The sequence below is a fragment of the Entelurus aequoreus genome, linkage group LG18, assembly GCF_033978785.1.
Source record: "Entelurus aequoreus isolate RoL-2023_Sb linkage group LG18, RoL_Eaeq_v1.1, whole genome shotgun sequence".
Taxonomy (NCBI): Eukaryota; Metazoa; Chordata; class Actinopteri; order Syngnathiformes; family Syngnathidae; genus Entelurus; species Entelurus aequoreus.
In genome coordinates this window covers 2271507-2292655 of record NC_084748.1, presented here as the reverse complement: position 1 = coordinate 2292655, position 21149 = coordinate 2271507, and the positions used below count along the sequence as shown (strand labels likewise).

At 38.3% G+C, this 21149-nt stretch overlaps 2 protein-coding genes across 14 annotated transcripts in view; one reads left to right on the top strand and one right to left on the bottom strand.

The window, feature by feature from the left end:
- doc2d (double C2-like domains, delta) overlaps positions 1–21149 on the bottom strand; it is a 240410-nt gene that overhangs the window by 167032 nt on the left and 52229 nt on the right. The gene's annotated exons all lie outside the window — the stretch shown is intronic.
- LOC133633668 (calcium-binding protein 2-like) overlaps positions 976–21149 on the top strand; it is an 87783-nt gene continuing 67609 nt past the window's right edge. Inside the window, exon 1 of the mRNA XM_062026283.1 lies at positions 976–1024. The gene's annotated coding sequence lies outside the window, so the exon portion shown is untranslated. The remainder of the gene's footprint in view (positions 1025–21149) is intronic.

Genomic DNA, 21149 nt, shown 5'->3' with positions numbered 1-21149 from the left:
GGGTTTTACCTATATTGATTTTGTATCCTGATAGTTGACCATACAGTTCAAATGATTGCATTAATTTAGGGAGCAAATATGTTGGGTGTCCGAAGTAAACCAAAATGTCATCCGCATAGCAGGCCAATTTAAACTCTCTTCCTTTAATCGTAATTCCCTTAATATCTTCATTTTGTCTGTGAAGCAGTTTTCAGTCATATCGCCCTATTAATGGACAACAGCGAGCATTTTTCCCCCATGAAACTTGGCCTATATCAATTGGTGTGCACAAGCCGACTGTAAGCCACTGAAAGAGGAAAGAAAGTGATATCAAATACACCTGTCCACACTCCAGCCACTGAAAGAGGAAAGAAAGTGATATCAAATACACCTGTCCACACTCCAGCCACTGAAAGAGGAAAGAAAGTGATATCAAATACACCTGTCCACACTCCAGCCACTGAAAGAGGAAAGAAAGTGATATCAAATACACCTGTCCACACTCCAGCCACTGAAAGAGGAAAGAAAGTGATATCAAATACACCTGTCCACACTCCAGCCACTGAAAGAGGAAAGAAAGTGATATCAAATACACCTGTCCACACTCCAGCCACTGAAAGAGGAAAGAAAGTGATATCAAATACACCTGTCCACACTCCAGCCACTGAAAGAGGAAAGAAAGTGATATCAAATACACCTGTCCACACTCCAGCCACTGAAAGAGGAAAGAAAGTGATATCAAATACACCTGTCCACACTCCAGCCACTGAAAGAGGAAAGAAAGTGATATCAAATACACCTGTCCACACTCCAGCCACTGAAAGAGGAAAGAAAGGGATATGAAATACACCTGTCCACACTCCAGCTCCAACATCACTGGCCTTTGTGCGCTGCAGGGCCGACACATCTCTAATCCAGACATATTTAGCTGGATAATCACCTTTATTATATAATCCTCAAGTTAGTTGAGACGCACACACACACCGGGTTTATCATCCGAGCCCAGAACGGAAGAAATGAAGTCTTTTGGTGCCTGGTGAGGAAGGTAAGGCTGAAATGATTGATCATTTGCATTGGGAGGCTCCATAATTTAATGCAGCGGGAATCAGCCACGGTTCATTTGTGAGTCTGTTAGAGAGCATGTTTTCCTCTCAAGCCCTAATGACACCGACATGCGTCTCCTCTCTGCTTAATTAGATGAATCTTAGATGCATTTTTTTGGTTGCTCAAGCCCGCAGATGGCCAGCTTTTGTTGTGTCTGACCTTGTTGTTCCCCACAACCTCCTCAGACTGGTGTCCAGCTCCTGGGCACCGCCATCCAACTGACAAAATGTTGTAGTTACAAGACTTGAAGTGAAGGTTGGATGTGAGGAAAATGTGAAATGATCACCTTCTACCCCCTTATCAGTGTCCGTATGGACGGTGACAGTCTCATTTTAGAGTCCCGACACAAAATCGGTGGTGGAGGGTGAGGGCGGGATGTTGCTCGGAGGAAAAGGCAGAGAGGCGTTCAGATAGGTGACGATAAGAAGGAGTGCCAAAACCAATTGAGTTACTATCAGACGCTTATGGATCAGACACTCTGCTCGGATAGATTGTCTGACTGGACAGATGGTGATTAGAAAGATAATCCGAAAGAGAAGAAAATACAAAGGTAACCATCTGGTCAACAAGGCATGAAACGTGTTGCTTTTAGCTCAAAGTTTGCCTGCACCACTTTCACGTGCATAATTCAGGAACATTTCAGCATCCTCTGCCGAACACACGGCTTCTACCTACTACTTTCACCTACTCAGTGGCCGAGTGGTTAGAGCAGGGGTCACCAACCTTTTTGAAAGCAAGAGCTACTTCTTGGGTAGTGATTAATGCGAAGGGCTACCAGTTTGATACACACTTCAATAAATTGCCAGAAATAGTCAATTTGCTCAATTTACCTTTAACTCTATGTTATTATTAATAATTAATGATATTTACACTTAATTGAACGGTTTAAATGAGGCGAAAACACGAAAAAAATGACAATTAAATTTTGAAACATAGTTTATCTTCAATTTTGACTCTTTAAAATTCAAAATTCAACCGAAAAAAAGAAGAGAAAAACTTAAAAAAAGAATTTATGGAAAATCATTAGTAATTTTTCCTGATTAAAATTAATTTTAGAATTTTGATGACATGTTTTAAATAGGTTAAAATCCAATCTACACTTTGTTAGAGTATATAACACATTGGACCAAGCTATATTTCTAACAAAGACAGATCATTATTTCTTCTAGATTTTCCAGAACAAATATTTTAAAATAAATTCAAAAGACTTTGAAATAAGATTTAAATTTGATTGTACAGATTTTCTAGATTTGCCAGAAATTTTTTTAAAAATTTTAATCATGATAAGTTTGAAGAAATATTTCACAAATATTCTTCGTCGAAAAAATAGAAGCTAAAATGAAGAATTAAATTAAAATGTATTTATTATTCTTTACAATAAAAAATAAAATAATACTTGAACATTGATTTAAATTGTCAGGAAAGAAAAGGAAGGAATTTAAAAGGTAAAAAGGTATATGTGTTTAAAAATCCTAAAATCATTTTTAAGGTTGTATTTTTTCTCTAAAATTGTCTTTCTGAAAGTTATAAGAAGCAAAGTAAAAAAAAAATAATGAATTTATTTAAACAAGTGAAGACCAAGTCTTTAAAATATTTTCTTGGATTTTCAAATTCTATTTGAGTTTTGTCTCTCTTAGAATTAAAAATGTCGGGCAAAGCGAGACCAGCTTGCTAATAAATAAATACAATTTAAAAAATAGAGGCAGCTCACTGGTAAGTGCTGCTATTTGAGCTATTTTTAGAACAGGCCAGCAGGCTACTCATCTGGTCCTTACGGGCTACCTGGTGCCCGCGGGCACCGCGTTGGTGACCCCTGGGTTGGAGTGTCTGCCCTGAGATGGGTAGGTTGTGAGTTCAAACCCCGGCCGAGTCATACCAAAGACTATAAAAATGGGAGCCATTACCTCCCTGCTTGGCACTCAGCATCAAGGCTTGGAATTGGGGGTTGAATCACCAAAAATGATTCCCGGGCTGCTCACTGCTCCCCTCACCTCCCTGGGGGTGAACAAGAGGATGGGTCAAATGCAGAGGACAAATATTTCACCACACCTAGTGTGTGTGTGACTATCATTGCTACTTTAACTTTTCTCAACAGGGCTTGAGAGTGAGACTTGGAAACGCATTGCATTGTGGGACTCTGAATAGCTTACTGACATGGCTTAAGTTTGTTTTTTCTCTAGCAAGTTCAAAACATGGCGCAAACCTGCATTAACTGCCATGATTGCTTCAGGTAAAAAAGGTTTGGTGAGATTTGTCCCATTTCCAGCGTGAAAGCAAAGCCGAAGGAAGTCGGGTTAGTGAGCTAATAAAGAGACGGTGAATAAATAGCCTGGCTGGCAGCCGTGAGACAATCAAACATGACTTTTAACGCCATCACCTGGTTCATGTTGGCGTGTTCACTGCATTTTCACACTGGTAAGTTTGACTCAAAGCATGTTTTAGCATTTAGTAAGATGTTAGCATTAGCTAAGCTAAGCTCGTTGTAGGTTACAAACACGGTACAGTATTTGGGACAAAAGCAATACTTCTACTCATAGATCAATAACTGAGAAGACTTTAAATATTTCTCACATTCATGCACAGGATATTTCAGACTTGAAATATATTTCGTTTGAAACAAATTTCTTCATGGAGACACCACAAAGTCTTGTTGACTTACCTCTGAAAAGACAACCGACTTGGCATTTGGTCTGTAGAAAAACTGACTCCATTCTGGATCCATTCTACCAATTGTACTTATTTTTAAAGAGGAGAGCCTTTGGAACAAGGTCCAGTTTGTTTCGGTACGGTCCCTTGACTTTTTATTTTGTACCATCTATTTTAATCCAGCTTGTTGCGCCGTCTCACAATACCGCCGGTTGAGTACAGCCATGTAAATAAAAACTTAGTCCAGCAACAATGGCTATCCAGTTCCCAGAATGCATTGCGAAATCAGAAAACATTTTGGCCCCCCTCACACTACGCCACGACTATAAATAGTATCATTTGTCTATGAAATCATAATAAGTACACCTCTGCGTAACATTGTATCCTTGTTTACATAAAAAACGAAAATAGATCAACTATTAACTTTATTAGATTGCCATTTCCTTTTAATATTTAAAGTGCATCAATTTGCCTGGAATCAAAAATGTTTATTGTGTGAATGCTTGAACAATTATACACCAAAATAATCATCTATTATTATTATGGTGCAAAAGTTTGGCCTATTCTAACTTTTTTTCTGGAAAGTTTTTCACAGTCCACATTTTTCAACCAATTCCAACCATTCCACCTTCAAAACATTCCTCTCAGTTGAGTCAACAAATGTTCCTATTTATTTCCGTACAAATTCCCTGTTTTCCCAAAATACCCATTCTCAATTCAAACTGGTACTACGTCAACATTTTCCAACCCATTTGGTCAATTCCAACACCAACCCATTCATATCATCTGGGACAATTGTGCTGGTATCAATGTCTTTAAAAATGACTGATTTCCTCAAAATTCCATGAAATTCCCATTCAAAGCAACAAACATATTCATAGTTCTACAATGCCCAACATTTTGCACCGTTTTTTTTTTACCCAATTCCGACCTTTCAACCACACTACTCCTCGATATATTGAACGCCAAACATGTTTTCCCTTTCCCAAAACTTCCGTTTTTCCCGGAATTTTCTCCCTATAGAGGCTTTGCAGCTGACGTCATCAGCCACGTGACATTAGCTTGGCGGCCATCTTGCCGGTCACCAGTTCAGTGCCCGTCGACGACTCACACACGCTTTCTTGTTAGATCTGCTGCTATTTGAGCTTGGAACCGAAAGAGGCGATTTAAAAGAGGCGATGTCAGCCACTTCAGTCATTAAAGCCGAGTTTAGATATACTTTTCGAAACGAGTGACGTAAGCGCGCATCCGCGTCAGGGGGTGCATTCTACGGCAGGGGTGCGTTTTCAGGAACAACACCTGAAACCTGCTGTGCTGTTGGATGTAGCAATAGACGAGGCCATAAACCAAATCTTAGCTTCTATAGATTCCCGGCAAACATCAAAAACGCGATAAATGGATTGTGCCGATTTGTCGTGAACGATGGAAAGCTACGATTTACACAAGGATATGCAATGAACACTTCATATCAGGGGCCGTACTTATCAAGCTTCTTAGAATTACTCCTAAGAAGTCTGCTAAGAGTTGACTTAAGAGTAAATAAATTCTTCGCTGAAAGCTGCACTTAAAAGTTAGTTATCAAGCGTCTTACTCACACTTTCAGCGAAGTGTAGGACTGAATCTTAAGTGTCACACTCAGAGCTGAATTACGACATTACTATGTGCCGTAAACGGAATTTTAGGTGACGTCATTTCTGTGTCCATAGAAATGACCAATCACGGAAGGGAATCCCTTGTCTAAGAATAAAGAAATATCTTGGAAATATTGAAGTGGACAATGGGAGTGTATATTTTGACAATAAACTACAAAATAATACAAAACAAACTAGTCCCCGCCGGCACTCACGCTACCGCTCCCTCTCTTCTCTCGCCCACACACTCACTGACGTCACTCACCTCACGGCCACACACATACGCTACTGTCATAACATTTTCTTTCCAATTCATTAATTAGGCAACTAATTTGAAACTGGTGTGGGTGGCTCTATATATACTAGCCCACTGCAGACACATGCAGAAATCAACAAGGAATCGAAAAGTATTAAATCTGACAAAAATAATATCCGCTCTGTCTAAACGAAACCGTTTGATCAGCTGCTCGTCATCAAACAAATCCAGTACATCGTTCCGCTCCCTGAATTTTCGCGCACGTCTCTCTCGCCTCAGTGCCATCCCCTCCTGGCAACTCCTAACCACTTAAGACACCTCTGAAGGTCTCTTAAATATCGTGGAGAGTAGGAGTGATTCTTAGACTTATGAACGTTGATAAAAAGCTTTTATTCTTAAGTTTGAGAGTAGGACTAAATTTCGCAAATTCTCAGGACTTAAGTGTAAAATGGCACTCTAAGAAGCTTGATAAGTACGGCCCCAGGTATGTAAACAAACTATTTACCCCTGATTTGTTTCACAAAATGTGAAATAATACAATATGGGATGATACAAATATGATTGTTGAAAACGCTGGGTGCATTTTTAGAAAGGCAGCAAGGCAGCTTAACAATGTGAGTTTTCATTAGAATCACTTCAGTAGTTTTTTCACAATCACACTGTTACTGCCACGCGGGTTTGTAAACAGACAGTAGGCTCTTCTGTGTGTGCTTTTTCCTTACCTTGGTCATGAGAAGAAATCCATTCTTGTTTGGAATCTGCCATATCAGCCCATCATGCACAAAACCTGCTGTAAAATACTTGTAGGCATCCAGACTCTTGTACGCCTTAAAGGCCTACTGAAATGATTTTTTTTTTATTTAAACGGGGATAGCAGATCCATTCTATGTGTCATACTTCATCATTTCGCGATATTGCCATATTTTTGCTGAAAGGATTTAGTAGAGAAAATCGACGATAAAGTTCGCAACTTTTGCTCGCTGATAAAAAAAGCCTTGCCTGTAGCGGAAGTAGCGTGACGTCACAGGAGCTAGTATTCCTCACAATTCCCCGTTGTTTACAATGGAGCGAGAGATTCGGACCGAGAAAGTGACGATTACCCCATTAATTTGAGCGAGGATGAAAGATTCGTAGATGAGGAACGTTACAGTGAAGGACTTGAGAGGCAGTGATGGACGTATCTTTTTTCGCTCTGACCATAACTTAGGTACAAGCTGGCTCATTGGATTCCACACTCTCCTTTTTATATTGTGGATCACGGTCAGGCTCGTAACTCCCGTTGCATGCTGGGTAGTGTAGTTGTTATATTCTCTAGCTCATAACATCACATCTTTCCCCCTATAAAGAAATAGTTAACTCAATAAAGTGTATTTCTATTTTTTGGTTTAACTTTTCATTTTTTAGCATTGTAACCACATTTGCAAACAACTTTTCTCTTCATAGAATTTTCTTTCAATAAAGAAATAAAGTGCAAAAATGTCAAAGCATCATAACAAACAGTTATGTTCCAATAGCAGCAGAAGTGCACTTTTTGGAGAGCTGTATTATTTTCAGTTTTGTGCCCAAGGGACTGATTTTATTTAACACTATATTATTATTTATACACCTATAGTGATCACAGAGACAGCTTGTTTTTGTGTTACTGTATATATTTGTTTCTCTGAAAAATCCCACTTAATATACTTTGGGTAACAACAGTCAATGTTTATTTATTTTATTTTATTTTTTTAGGGGAGTAACAGTCAATATTTATTTATTTATTAGATTTTATTTTTTTCTTATATAATAAAAGTGAGCTTTTGTTAAACCAAATATTGTGTGTTTTTTTCCATATACAACAATCTATCTGGACTCCATAAGAGAATCGATAAGGAATCGGTTCGATAAGAGGATTCCATAATAGGCTCAAACTCGATAATTCCTTATCAAACATCATCCCTACTTGACCCACTTGAACCATTTGACACTGAAAAATACAATTAAAGTTAAAGTTAAAGTTCCAATGATTGTCACACACACACTAGTTGTGGCGAAATTACTCCCTGCATTTGACCCATCACCCCTGATCACCCCCTGGGAGGTGAGGGGAGCAGTGGGCAGCAGCGGTGGCCGCGCCCGGGAATCATTTTTGGTGATTTAACCCCCAATTCCAACCCTTGATGCTGAGTGGCAAGCAGAAATTAACTTAATAAATAATACATTCAAATGAATGAGCAAAATTAACCCAGGAGCATAATACATCAAAACCAGGTGGTCAGGATTAGTGAGTACAAAAAGCACATTCTGTAGTGCACAGCCTTTTGAAGTGAGGTTTAAAGCATGATACTGATAAAGCACGTCCCCCCCCTGATACTCCAGTGGGGCCTGCCCCAACATTTAAGAAGAACTGGCCTAATACAACTTTATGTCTGTGGGTTACTTTGACATATTTACACAAAAATGACCACCAAAACTGATTGGAGCATATATTAACAAAGTTGATATCAATCAATCAATGTTTATATAGCCCTAAATCACAAAAGTCTCAAAGGGCTGCACAAGCCACAACGACATCCTCGGCACAGAGCCCACACAAGGGACGTCGATGTGAATGACTATGAGAAACCTTGGGGAGGACCGCATACGTGGGTAACCCCCCCTCTGAGTACAGTCCCTAGTGGATCCAACATAACACCTAATGTTGTATGTTAGCACAGTGATCGCGCGTCACTCAAACGTACAAGTTGTTCGGGATACGAGCTCATTTGTTATGCTTTAGGTGACTTCAGGTTACCAGCCTCCCTCCCCTGCTGACGTAGCAAACGTCAAGGTGAATCCCTGAAGCTCCGCCCACAACATCCCTGTCTTACTCGCTAGCATTAGCTTATGGCTAGAGATGGACAAAACTTTGCTTTTATTAATAATAATAATAATAATACCTGGGATTTATATAGCGCTTTTCTAAGTACCCAAAGTCGCTTTACATGTTAAAAACCCATCATTCATTCACACCTGGTGGTGGTAAGCTACTTTCGTAGCCACAGCTGCCCTGGGGTAGACTGACGGAAGCGTGGCTGCCAATTTGCCCCTCCGACCACCACCTATCATTCATTCACCGGTGTGAGTGGCACCGGGGGCAAGGGTGAAGTGTCCTGCCCAAGGACACAACGGCATGGTAAGAGGCGGGGAGCGAACCTGCAACCCTCAGGTTTCTGACACGGGCGCTCTACCCACTATGCCATGCCGCCCCACTACGCCATGCCGCTTTTCCAAACTACTGGAACCAAGAAAGTGAGTGTGAAGGACAGTGCTGAGCAGAAGAAGAGGGTGATATTCCTTGAATTAAAGAAACAAATCATCAAGAAACGGCGTAGTCTGCGCCACACCGAAGCAGAATGAGTCAGTTACACGGGCGCTCTACCCACTACGCCATGCCGCTTTTCCAACCTACTGGAACAAAGAAAGTGAGTGCGAAGGACAGTGCTGAGCAGAAGAAGAGGGTGATATTCCTTGAATTAAAGAAATAAATCATCAAGAAACGGCGTCTCACTGCTAGTCTGCGCCACACCGAAGCAGAATGAGTCAATTACACGAGCCAATGACGTTGAGATAATATCCAAACGTTTGTCCATGAAAAAGATGCTGATGGTGTGTTTGACGGGGAAGTAGCTGCAAGGAGATACCGTAGAAGTCCACTCTCCAAGTTAAATGCCTTGTATTAATTCTTACACTAGCGTGAAACTTCATGAAATGTACTACATTCTAATGTAATATTTTACAGTTCCCCGGTTTTTCGGGCATGTTTCAGGTTCAAATTGAGCCGTTTTGGGGAAACCAAGCACATGTCATATCATTTTGCATTTGAAGTGGTATCCTGAGGTGCTACTGTACTTCTTTATTTTTTATTTTATTTTTTTCTGTCCTGCCCAGCTTCTCAGGCAAATCATATAGTAGATGTAGATGATCATATAGTAGATGTAGATGATCATATAGTAGATGTAGATGATCATATAGTAGATGATCATATAGTAGATGTAGATGATCATATAGTAGATGTAGATGATCATATAGTAGATGTAGATGATCATATAGTAGATGTAGATGATCATATAGTAGATGTAGATGATCATATAGTAGATGTAGATGATCATATAGTAGATGTAGATGATCATATAGTAGATGTAGATGATCATATAGTAGATGTAGATGATCATATAGTAGATGTAGATGATCGTATAGTAGATGTAGATGATCGTATAGCAGATGTAGATGATCATATAGTAGATGTAGATGATCATATAGTAGATGTAGATGATCATATAGTAGATGTAGATGATCATATAGTAGATGTAGATGATCATATAGTAGATGTAGATGATCATATAGTAGATGTAGATGATCATATAGTAGATGTAGATGATCATATAGTTGATGTAGATGATCATATAGCAGATGTAGATGATCATATAGCAGATGTAGATGATCATATAGCAGATGTAGATGATCATATAGTAGATGTAGATGATCATATAGTAGATGTAGATGATCATATAGTAGATGTAGATGATCATATAGTAGATGTAGATGATCATATAGTAGATGTAGATGATCATATAGTAGATGTAGATGATCATATAGCAGATGTAGATGATCATATAGTAGATGTAGATGATCATATAGTAGATGTAGATGATCATATAGTAGATGTAGATGATCATATAGTAGATGTAGATGATCATATAGTAGATGTAGATGATCATATAGTAGATGTAGATGATCATATAGTAGATGTAGATGATCATATAGTAGATGTAGATGATCATATAGTAGATGTAGATGATCATATAGTAGATGTAGATGATCATATAGTAGATGTAGATGATCATATAGTAGATGTAGATGATCGTATAGTAGATGTAGATGATCGTATAGCAGATGTAGATGATCATATAGTAGATGTAGATGATCATATAGTAGATGTAGATGATCATATAGTAGATGTAGATGATCATATAGTAGATGTAGATGATCATATAGTAGATGTAGATGATCATATAGTAGATGTAGATGATCATATAGTAGATGTAGATGATCATATAGTTGATGTAGATGATCATATAGCAGATGTAGATGATCATATAGCAGATGTAGATGATCATATAGCAGATGTAGATGATCATATAGTAGATGTAGATGATCATATAGTAGATGTAGATGATCATATAGTAGATGTAGATGATCATATAGTAGATGTAGATGATCATATAGTAGATGTAGATGATCATATAGTAGATGTAGATGATCATATAGCAGATGTAGATGATCATATAGTAGATGTAGATGATCATATAGTAGATGTAGATGATCATATAGTAGATGTAGATGATCATATAGTAGATGTAGATGATCATATAGTAGATGTAGATGATCATATAGTAGATGTAGATGATCATATAGTAGATGTAGATGATCATATAGTAGATGTAGATGATCATATAGTAGATGTAGATGATCATATAGTAGATGTAGATGATCATATAGTAGATGTAGATGATCATATAGTAGATGTAGATGATCATATAGTAGATGTAGATGATCATATAGTAGATGTAGATGATCATATAGTAGATGTAGATGATCATATAGTAGATGTAGATGATCATATAGTAGATGTAGATGATCATATAGTAGATGTAGATGATCATATAGTAGATGTAGATGATCATATAGTAGATGTAGATGATCATATAGTAGATGTAGATGATCATATAGTAGATGTAGATGATCATATAGTAGATGTAGATGATCATATAGTAGATGTAGATGATCATATAGTAGATGTAGATGATCATATAGTAGATGTAGATGATCATATAGTAGATGTAGATGATCATATAGTAGATGTAGATGATCATATAGTAGATGTAGATGTAGATGCCCATATAGGCTGTTCAGATTGACTTTACAAAGGAGAAGTGTAGGATACTTCTCTTGTTGCCTTATTTGTATTTTGACTTGATTAAATGTATTTATATTATCATTTGGTGCAGCCGGGCCGGATCAGGAGGGGATAGAAAGAGAGAAAAAGGAAGACAGAGGGGGAAATTGTGGGGACAGGAGGGGGATTAGACAGAGAGACAACAACAACAACAACAACAACAGAGCAACATCAGCAAATAGGACATGTACAAATATGATGGTAAAAGTAATAGCAAATAAGCAGCTAGCAAAAATAAAAAATAATACAGAAATGACAATAAGTAGCAGTGCTACTGTACTTCTACCACAAAACATTCCTTAAGGGGCTTTGCATTCTTTTTGGACACCATGTATGTTTTGCTTCAATTTTCTGTCGTCTGCGTGTTCACTACGCTCTGTTTGTACAGTTAGCGGAATATGTTCCCACCTTTGAGCAAAATGGAACAAGCTTTGGCCTTCATCTTGCTCGAAGAGAAAAACACAATGATGTCTATTATCTTACACACACACACACACACACACATATTATTCCCTCTAGTTGTAATGCTATTAGGATGTACAAGGTGAGGAGAGTGGATAGGAATGTGTGTGTGTGTGTGTGTGTGTGTGTGTGTGTGTGTGTGTGTGTGTGTGTGTGTGTGTGTGTGTGTGTGTGTGTGTGTGTGTGTGTGTGTGTGTGCACTTGTCTCACCATCCTTGTGTGGACATACACTTGATAAGCCACCCTTTCTGTGAGGATCTTTTGACTTGTGAGGACATTTGCCTGGTCCTCACAACTACAAAAGTAAAAAAAAATTTTTACTTTGTGTGTTTTGCATTCTGAAGTGAGGTTGCAACTAGGGATGTCCGATAAATGCTTTAAAATGTAATATCGGAAATTATCGGTATCGTTTTTTTAATTATCGGTATCGTTTTTTGTTGTTGTTTTGTTTTTTTTTGTTTTTATTAAATCAACATAAAAAACACAAGATACACTTACAATTATTGCACCAAGCCAAAAAACCTCCCTCCCCCATTTACACTCATTCACACAAAAGGGTTGTATCTTTTTTGTTATTAATATTCTGCTTCCTACATTATATATCAATATATATCAATACAGTCTGCAAGGGATACAGTCCGTAAGCACACATGATTGTGCGTGCTGCTGCTCCACTAATAGTACTAACCTTTAACAGTTAATTTGACTCATTTTCATTCATTACTAGTTTCTATGTAACTGTTTTTATATTGTTTTACTTTCTTTTTTATTCAAGAAAATGTTTTTAATTTATTTATCTTATTTTATTATTTAAAAAAAAAAAGTACCTTATCTTCACCATACCTGGTTGTCTAAATTGGGCATAATAATGTGTTAATTCCACGACTGCATATATCGGTTGATATCGGTATCGGTTGATATCGGTATCGGTAATTAAAGAGTTGGACAATATCGGAATATTGGATATCGGCAAAAAGCCATTATCTAACATCCCTAGTTGCAACTCTCTATTCCCATCTAGGGCTAGATGTATATTTTTTCATCATTCTAGCTATAGTGGAAAGGGGGGCTCTCACAACCCACTAACCAAACGTGGGTCCACACAAAGTAGGCAAGACATGTATGTGTGTGTGTGTGTGTGTGTGTGTGTGTGTGTGTGTGTGTGTGTGTGTGTGTGTGTGTGTGTGTGTGTGTGTGTGTGTGTGTGACTAACATTCAGTTTCGATCTTCGCCAAGGCGGCAAAGCAAGGTGGACAAAAGCATATGTGGAGAGCGACCATTTACAGAGAAGAATCCGGAATTTAGACAGCTCGGTTTCCTCCTGCTATTGTTTGTACTTTCTCCTTTGTATAGAATGCATTGTTCATCTTTGATTCTAAATCCATCCATCCATTTTCTACAGCTTGTCCACTTTCTTTACTTAGACAAGCTTAGAACAACATCCCTTGGCAGGACTATTCCTGAATAAGGGAGGGTCCCAATAAAACTGTACAATGTTCCTGCTTGTGTGAAACATGCAATGAACCCTAGAATCCAGCCCTCTTTTGTAATATAATTAGACTTCCCATCTAGATTTGCACCTCAAACACTCCAATCAAGACCATCTATGCCTCTTGAGCTAAGCCTCTCCTATTAACCTTTATAGCTCTTTTTTAAATGTTATCAGGCCAGTCCACGGAAGTCTCCATTTCATTACTTGCCATTAGCATGATTCAGATCTGAAATTGTGCGCGTCGGCTGGTGATTGACAGCAAGTGACCAATTAGGGTGGAGAGCTGCAGGCGCACAATCTTATTCAACGACATGTGTGGTAAAATGTTGTTCAGTCTGAGAGTGTTTGTTGACCCTGATGGGATTTAAGATGAGAGCATTTATTTGGCAAACAAGCGACCACCACAACAAAACCAACAACATAGCATGAGTTACCCTAGGGGTCTGCAACACAATATGTTGACCAAAAATACAAAAAACAAATCTGTCTGGAGCCGCAAGAAATTAAAAGTCTTATGTAAATCTTATAATGAAGGCAACACATGATGTAAGTGTCTATATTAGCTTTATCAGCCTACTATCAAAATGACTTTAAAAGTCTTATATAAGTGTTATAATGAAGACAACACGTGATGTAAGTGTCTATACTAGCTATATTAGCCTACTATCAAAATGACTTCAAAAGTAAGTTATAATTAAGGCAACACATGATGTAAGTGTCTATATTAGTTATATCAGCCTACTATCAAAATGACTTTAAAAGTCTTATATAAGTATCATAATAAAGGCAACACATGATGTAAGTGTCTATATTAGCTGTATTAGCCTACTATCAAAATTACTTTAAAAGTCTTATATAAGTGTCATAATGAAGACAACACATGATGTAAGTGTCTATATTAGCTATATTAGCCTACTATCAAAATGACTTCAAAAGTAAATTATAATTAAGGCAACACATGATGTAAGTGTCCATATTAGTTATATCAGCCTACTATCAAAATGACTTTAAAAGTCTTATATAAGTATCATAATAAAGGCAACACATGATGTAAGTGTCCATATTAGTTATATCAGCCTACTATCAAAATTACTTTAAAAGTCTTATATAAGTGTCATAATGAAGGCAACACATGATGTAAGTGTCTATATTAGTTATATTAGCCTACTATCAAAATGACTTTAAAGTCTTATATAAGTTATAATTAAGGCAACACATGATGTAAGTGTCTATATTAGTCATATCAGCCTACTATCAAAATTACTTTAAAAGTCTTATATAAGTATCATAATAAAGGCAACACATGACATAAGTGTCTATATTAGCCTACTATCAAAATGACTTTAAAAGTCTTATATAAGTGTTATGATGAAGGCAACACATGATGTAAGTGTCTATATTAGCTATATTAGCCTACTATCAAAATGACTTTAAAAGTCTTATATAAGTGTTATAATGAAGGCAACACATGATGTAAGTGTCTATATTAGCCTACTATCAAAATGACTTTAAAAGTCTTATATAAGTGTTATAATGAAGGCAACACATGATGTAAGTGTCTATATTAGCCTACTATCAAAATGACTTTAAAAGTCTTATATAAGTGTTATAATGAAGGCAACACATGATGTAAGTGTCTATATTAGTTATATCAGCCTACTATCAAAATGACTTTAAAAGTCTTATATAAGTGTTATAATGAAGGCAACACATGATGTAAGTGTCTATATTAGCCTACTATCAAAATGACTTTAAAAGTCTTATATAAGTGTTATAATGAAGGCAACACATGATGTAAGTGTCTATATTAGTTATATCAGCCTACTATCAAAATGACTTTAAAAGTCTTATATAAGTGTTATAATGAAGGCAACACATGATGTAAGTGTCTATATTAGCCTACTATCAAAATGACTTTAAAAGTCTTATATAAGTGTTATAATGAAGGCAACACATGATGTAAGTGTCTATATTAGTTATATCAGCCTACTATCAAAATGACTTTAAAAGTCTTATATAAGTGTTATAATGAAGGCAACACATGATGTAAGTGTCTATATTAGCCTACTATCAAAATGACTTTAAAAGTCTTATATAAGTGTTATAATGAAGGCAACACATGATGTAAGTGTCTATATTAGTTATATTAGCCTACTATCAAAATGACTGTGTCACAGGCTGACACAAATCTTTGTTGACAGAAATGTTGAAATGTAATATTTATTCTACACATTTTTACAACACGGGAAAACATTAGTAAAACTTCTCAGAGGGTGAGATAACTCCTGGAAATGACTGGCTTAGAATGGCCAAAGGTATAGATGTGTGTGTCCAAGTTAAAGGTATAGATGTGTGTGTAGAAGTTAAAGGTATAGATGTGTGTGTCCAAGTTAAAGGTATAGATGTGTGTGTAGAAGTTAAAGGTATAGATGTGTGTGTCCAAGTTAAAGGTATAGATGTGTGTGTCCAGGTTAAAGGTATAGATGTGTGTGTCCAAGTTAAAGGTATAGATGTGTGTGTAGAAGTTAAAGGTATAGATGTGTGTGTCCAAGTTAAAGGTATAGATGTGTGTGTAGAAGTTAAAGGTATAGATGTGTGTGTCCAAGTTAAAGGTATAGATGTGTGTGTCCAGGTTAAAGGTATAGATGTGTGTGTCCAGGTTAAAGGTATAGATGTGTGTGTCCAGGTTAAAGGTATAGATGTGTGTGTCCAGGTTAAAGGTATAGATGTGTGTGTCCAAGTTAAAGGTATAGATGTGTGTGTCCAAGTTAAAGGTATAGATGTGTGTGTCGAAGTTAAAGGTATAGATGTGTGTGTCCAAGTTAAAGGTATAGATGTGTGTGTCCAAGTTAAAGGTATAGATGTGTGTGTCCAAGTTAAAGGTATAGATGTGTGTGTCCAAGTTAAAGGTATAGATGTGTGTGTCCAAGTTAAAGGTATAGATGTGTGTGTCCAAGTTAAAGGTATAGATGTGTGTGTCCAAGTTAAAGGTATAGATGTGTGTGTCCAAGTTAAAGGTATAGATGTGTGTGTCCAAGTTAAAGGTATAGATGTGTGTGTCCAGGTTAAAGGTATAGATGTGTGTGTCCAGGTTAAAGGTATAGATGTGTGTGTCCAGGTTAAAGGTATAGATGTGTGTGTCCAGGTTAAAGGTATAGATGTGTGTGTCCAGGTTAAAGGTATAGATGTGTGTGTCCAAGTTAAAGGTATAGATGTGTGTGTCCAAGTTAAAGGTATAGATGTGTGTGTCCAAGTTAAAGGTATAGATGTGTGTGTCCAAGTTAAAGGTATAGATGTGTGTGTCCAAGTTAAAGGTATAGATGTGTGTGTCCAAGTTAAAGGTATAGATGTGTGTGTCCAAGTTAAAGGTATAGATGTGTGTGTAGAAGTTAAAGGTATAGATGTGTGTGTCCAAGTTAAAGGTATAGATGTGTGTGTCCAAGTTAAAGGTATAGATGTGTGTGTAGAAGTTAAAGGTATAGATGTGTGTGTGTCCAAGTTAAAGGTATAGATGTGTGTGTCCAAGTTAAAGGAAACGGCAGGCTGGGTAACTGAGTGTGAGCGGGTAAGCTGGATAACGTTTACTGTGGTCTGGAACAACATGGCACACAAACAACTATGAGAAATGCAGCCAATATTACATACAGATAATGTGTCATGAGACATGCAAATATACACTAAATACACAGAGGACATAAGTAAAGGAAATTAAATGAGTTCAAATATAGCTACAAACGAGGCATAATGATGCAATATGTACATACAGATAGCCTAGATAGCATGTTAGCATCAATTAGCTTGCAGTCATGCAGTGACCAAATATGTCTGATTATCACTCCACACAAGTCAATAACGTCAACAAAGTTCACCTTTGTGCATTCACGCACAGTCTAAAACGTTTGGTAGACAAAATGAGACAAAGGAGGAGTGGCATAAAACACGTTTTTCTGTGGCAGCGTCAGAGAAAGTTGTACATGTAAACAAACTGCTGCGTCCCAGTCAACACAACTACGGTGAATTCAAGGACCGCCAAAATTAGTAGGACAAAACGGTGCAGCATAAACACAAACATTAAACAGTGGGCTTCCTGACAAATTGGAAGGTTTGTGTCACGTTTGTCCTCCAACAGAAATCATATTAAAAAATAGTTATATATTTTCCCCTCATCTTTTTCTACTAAAACACATTTTTGAAAGAGCTCCAGGGAGCCACTAAGGCGGTGCTGGAGAGCCGCGGGTTGCCGACCCCTGGGTTACCCACTCAAATGTGTGGAAGCAAATAAACATTATAAACCTAGAAAAATACGATTTCTTGCCATAGCATGAGGTACATCACCACATTGTCATTTATAAACAATGTCCATTAAAGATTTCCAATAACCGTGACCACCTCCAGGTATTCCAGGAGGCATGAACTTTAATACATTTCTCTACGGGTGGTCACTTTGAGGTCTGAGCTAATTTCTCTTTCACGAGTGTGAATGTCGTGTAAAGTGTGATGATGGAGTCACTCCAGAGGCAGCATGCCACCATTTTTGCAGGCGCCATCCACCATTTGAGGTTACCATTTTGGTAGAATCACACTGCAAGTCAGTTACGATTTTTTTGCTCAAACGTGACCTCTATCCGATTTTTTTATGTCAATGTGAACGCTGCAATTCCGATTTTTCAAATCCGACCCAGGCATCTTTCATATGTGGATATAAATCAGATATGTTTCCAATGCGATTGCGGTCTAAACAATCGGGTCGCATTCATATTAAGTACCGTAATTTCCGGACTATAAGCCACTACTTTTTCCCCTCGTTCTGGTCCCTGCGGCTTATACAAGGGTGCGGCTTATATACGATCTGTTCTTCTCTGACACCGACGAAGAGGATTTTGGTGGTTTTAGTACGCAGGAGGAAGACGATGACACAATGATTAAAGACTGACTTTTCATATACGGGTAGGCTGGTTATTTTGATAACGTACAGGCGAGCACTTTGTATTACTTTGCAGCGTTGTATTATTTGTACTCTGCACGAATGCTGTTCGCCATATCAAAGATGTGAAAGTTTGATTGAATGATTGAAAGATTTATTGTTAATAAATGGGACGCTTTGCGTTCCCAAACAGTCATCTCTGTCCCGACAATCCCCTCCGTGGTAGCAGGAACCCCTATATACTACGCTAATTACACATCAAAACCCTGCGGCTTATAGTCGGGTGCGGCTTATATATGGAGCAATCTGTATTTCCCCCTAAATTTAGCTGGTGCGGCTTATAGTCAGGTGCGGCTTATAGTCAGGTGCGGCTTATAGTCCGGAAATTACGGTAAGTAAGTACATTTTATCTATAAAGCGCTTTTCACAGATAAAACCACAAGGCGCTGTACAAAACATAGGTGAAGTAAAACAACAATTCAATGGGGCAACATCGTAAAAAGGATATGAAGTGGATTATAATGATAGTTAAAAGGTGCATTAACTAAAAGCTTTACTAAAAAGAGAAGTTTTCAAATGTTTCTTAAAAGTGTCAACACAGTCAAGATCACAGAGGGACTGGTGGAAGTTGTTCCAGAGTCTGGGAGTATAGCCTGGAATGCCAGGTCTCCACGGCTTTTAAAATTAGTTTTTCTTTAGAAGATCCTGGCCTGAAGACCGGAGGCTACGCCCTGAAGAGTAGGAGCATAACAAGTCAGTGATGTAGTGAGGGGCCCCACCATGCAACTGAAGAGTAGGGGCATAACAAGTCAGTGATGTACTGAGGGGACCCACCATGCAACTGAAGAGTAGGAGCATAACAAGTCAGTGATGTACTGAGGGGCCCCACCATGCAACTGAAGAGTAGGAGCATAACAAGTCAGTGATGTACTGAGGGGCCCCACCATGCAACGCACAGAAAGTCAGGACTAAAATCTTCAACTGAATTTGCCTGGAAGCCAATGAAGACTGGATGAAATGGGGGTGACATGGACTGTTGTGGGTGCACCGGTCCAAAGTCTGGCAGCCGCATTTTGTAGCGTCTGAAGTCTCTTTAGTGTTGACTTGTTGAAAAGAGTGAAGAGAGAATTGCAATAGTCAATACCAGATGAGATGAACGTGTGAATGATCATTTCCAGATCCAATTTTGACAGCAAATTTCTCACTTTAGAAAAATATCCAACCAACAGGACAAAAAAAAGCGATTACAGTCATAACTATTCACAAAAATCGAGGGTTGCAAAATAAAGAGTTGACCAATCAGCAGAAAAGAGGCTAAAATTAAATGTTTTAGATACTGCTCCGACTGCTCGTCCAATCGCTCTTCGGAGCAGACGTCGAGCAAATGTCCCGCGAACTGCGAGAAAGAAAATGCTTGCCCTCTTCCTTCTTAATCATCCACACGCAATATTTTGGTTGAGAAAACCTCGACTTTGATTGCACACAATCCTTGAAATTGCCACAAACACGCCGCAACTCAGACAACAATTGGAGCCTTGTTTACTTCCGTGAACCCTGCAGCACTTCTGACGTCGTGGCCGTTCACATTAGACATCGCATTGTTTGTTGTTACGTAAACCACTACAAAAATAATCGCATTTGACAGAAAAAAATGTGAATTGGACATCCAACCTCCTCCCGCAGTGTGAACATAGCCCTAGTTATCCCGAGTTTCCAAGATCAGTGCAGCCCCTGTGAACCTGTGGACTTTGTCTGGATGATGGATTACCTCAGTCGCTCAAGATATTCCAGAGGCAGGAACATGTTGGCCAAAGGAGGACGTCCTAAACAGGCACATTAGGACACTGGCCTACATCTCCATCACTATGATCTAGAGACTACAACCCAGTCAAAGTGGTGAAAGCATTATCACTCATCGCCTACGGAGAAAGCATCTGCCCAACCTCTGCGAGCAAGGTCATGCACAAAGTCTTCTGGGACCGGAGCGGCGTGGCGATGATGGATTTGCTAGCAATAGCACCACTAAAAGGACATACTGTACTACTCTGTTCTGCTGCACAACGATGCAATCAAACTCGTTAGGCGTGGTATGATCGTTGGTGATGATGGTCGTTGTGGCATGTGCAGCCCTTTGAGACACTCGTAATTTAGGGCGATATAAGTAAACGTTGATTGATTGATTGATGACCGAAAGAAGTGCGCCTGCTGCAGGGTCGTACCTCGGTTTACAACTCAAATATTGTCCGGACAAACCGTGCTGTCGTCTATTAGCGAGGGTGTTCGCTAGGGCTACAGTCAATCGTCGTCATTGACGACACTAGTTTACTTCCCAAAAAGGAAGGCACTTTGTGGTTCCCCTATTTTAAATCATATAGTCCAGGGGTCGCCAACCCGTCGATCTTTAGGATCTCGATCGAACGGTCGATTGCAAAAATATTAGTGAAAAAAATAATGTTTTAAAGGCCTACTGAAAGCCACTACTAGCGACCACGCAGTCTGATATTTTATACATCAATGATGAAATCTTAACATTGCAACACATGCCAATACAGCCGGGTTAACTTATAAAGTGACATTTTACATTTCCCGCTAAACTTCCGGTTGAAAAGGTCTATGTATGATGACGTATGCGCGTGACGTCAATGGTTGAAGCGGAAGTATTGGGACACATTGTATCC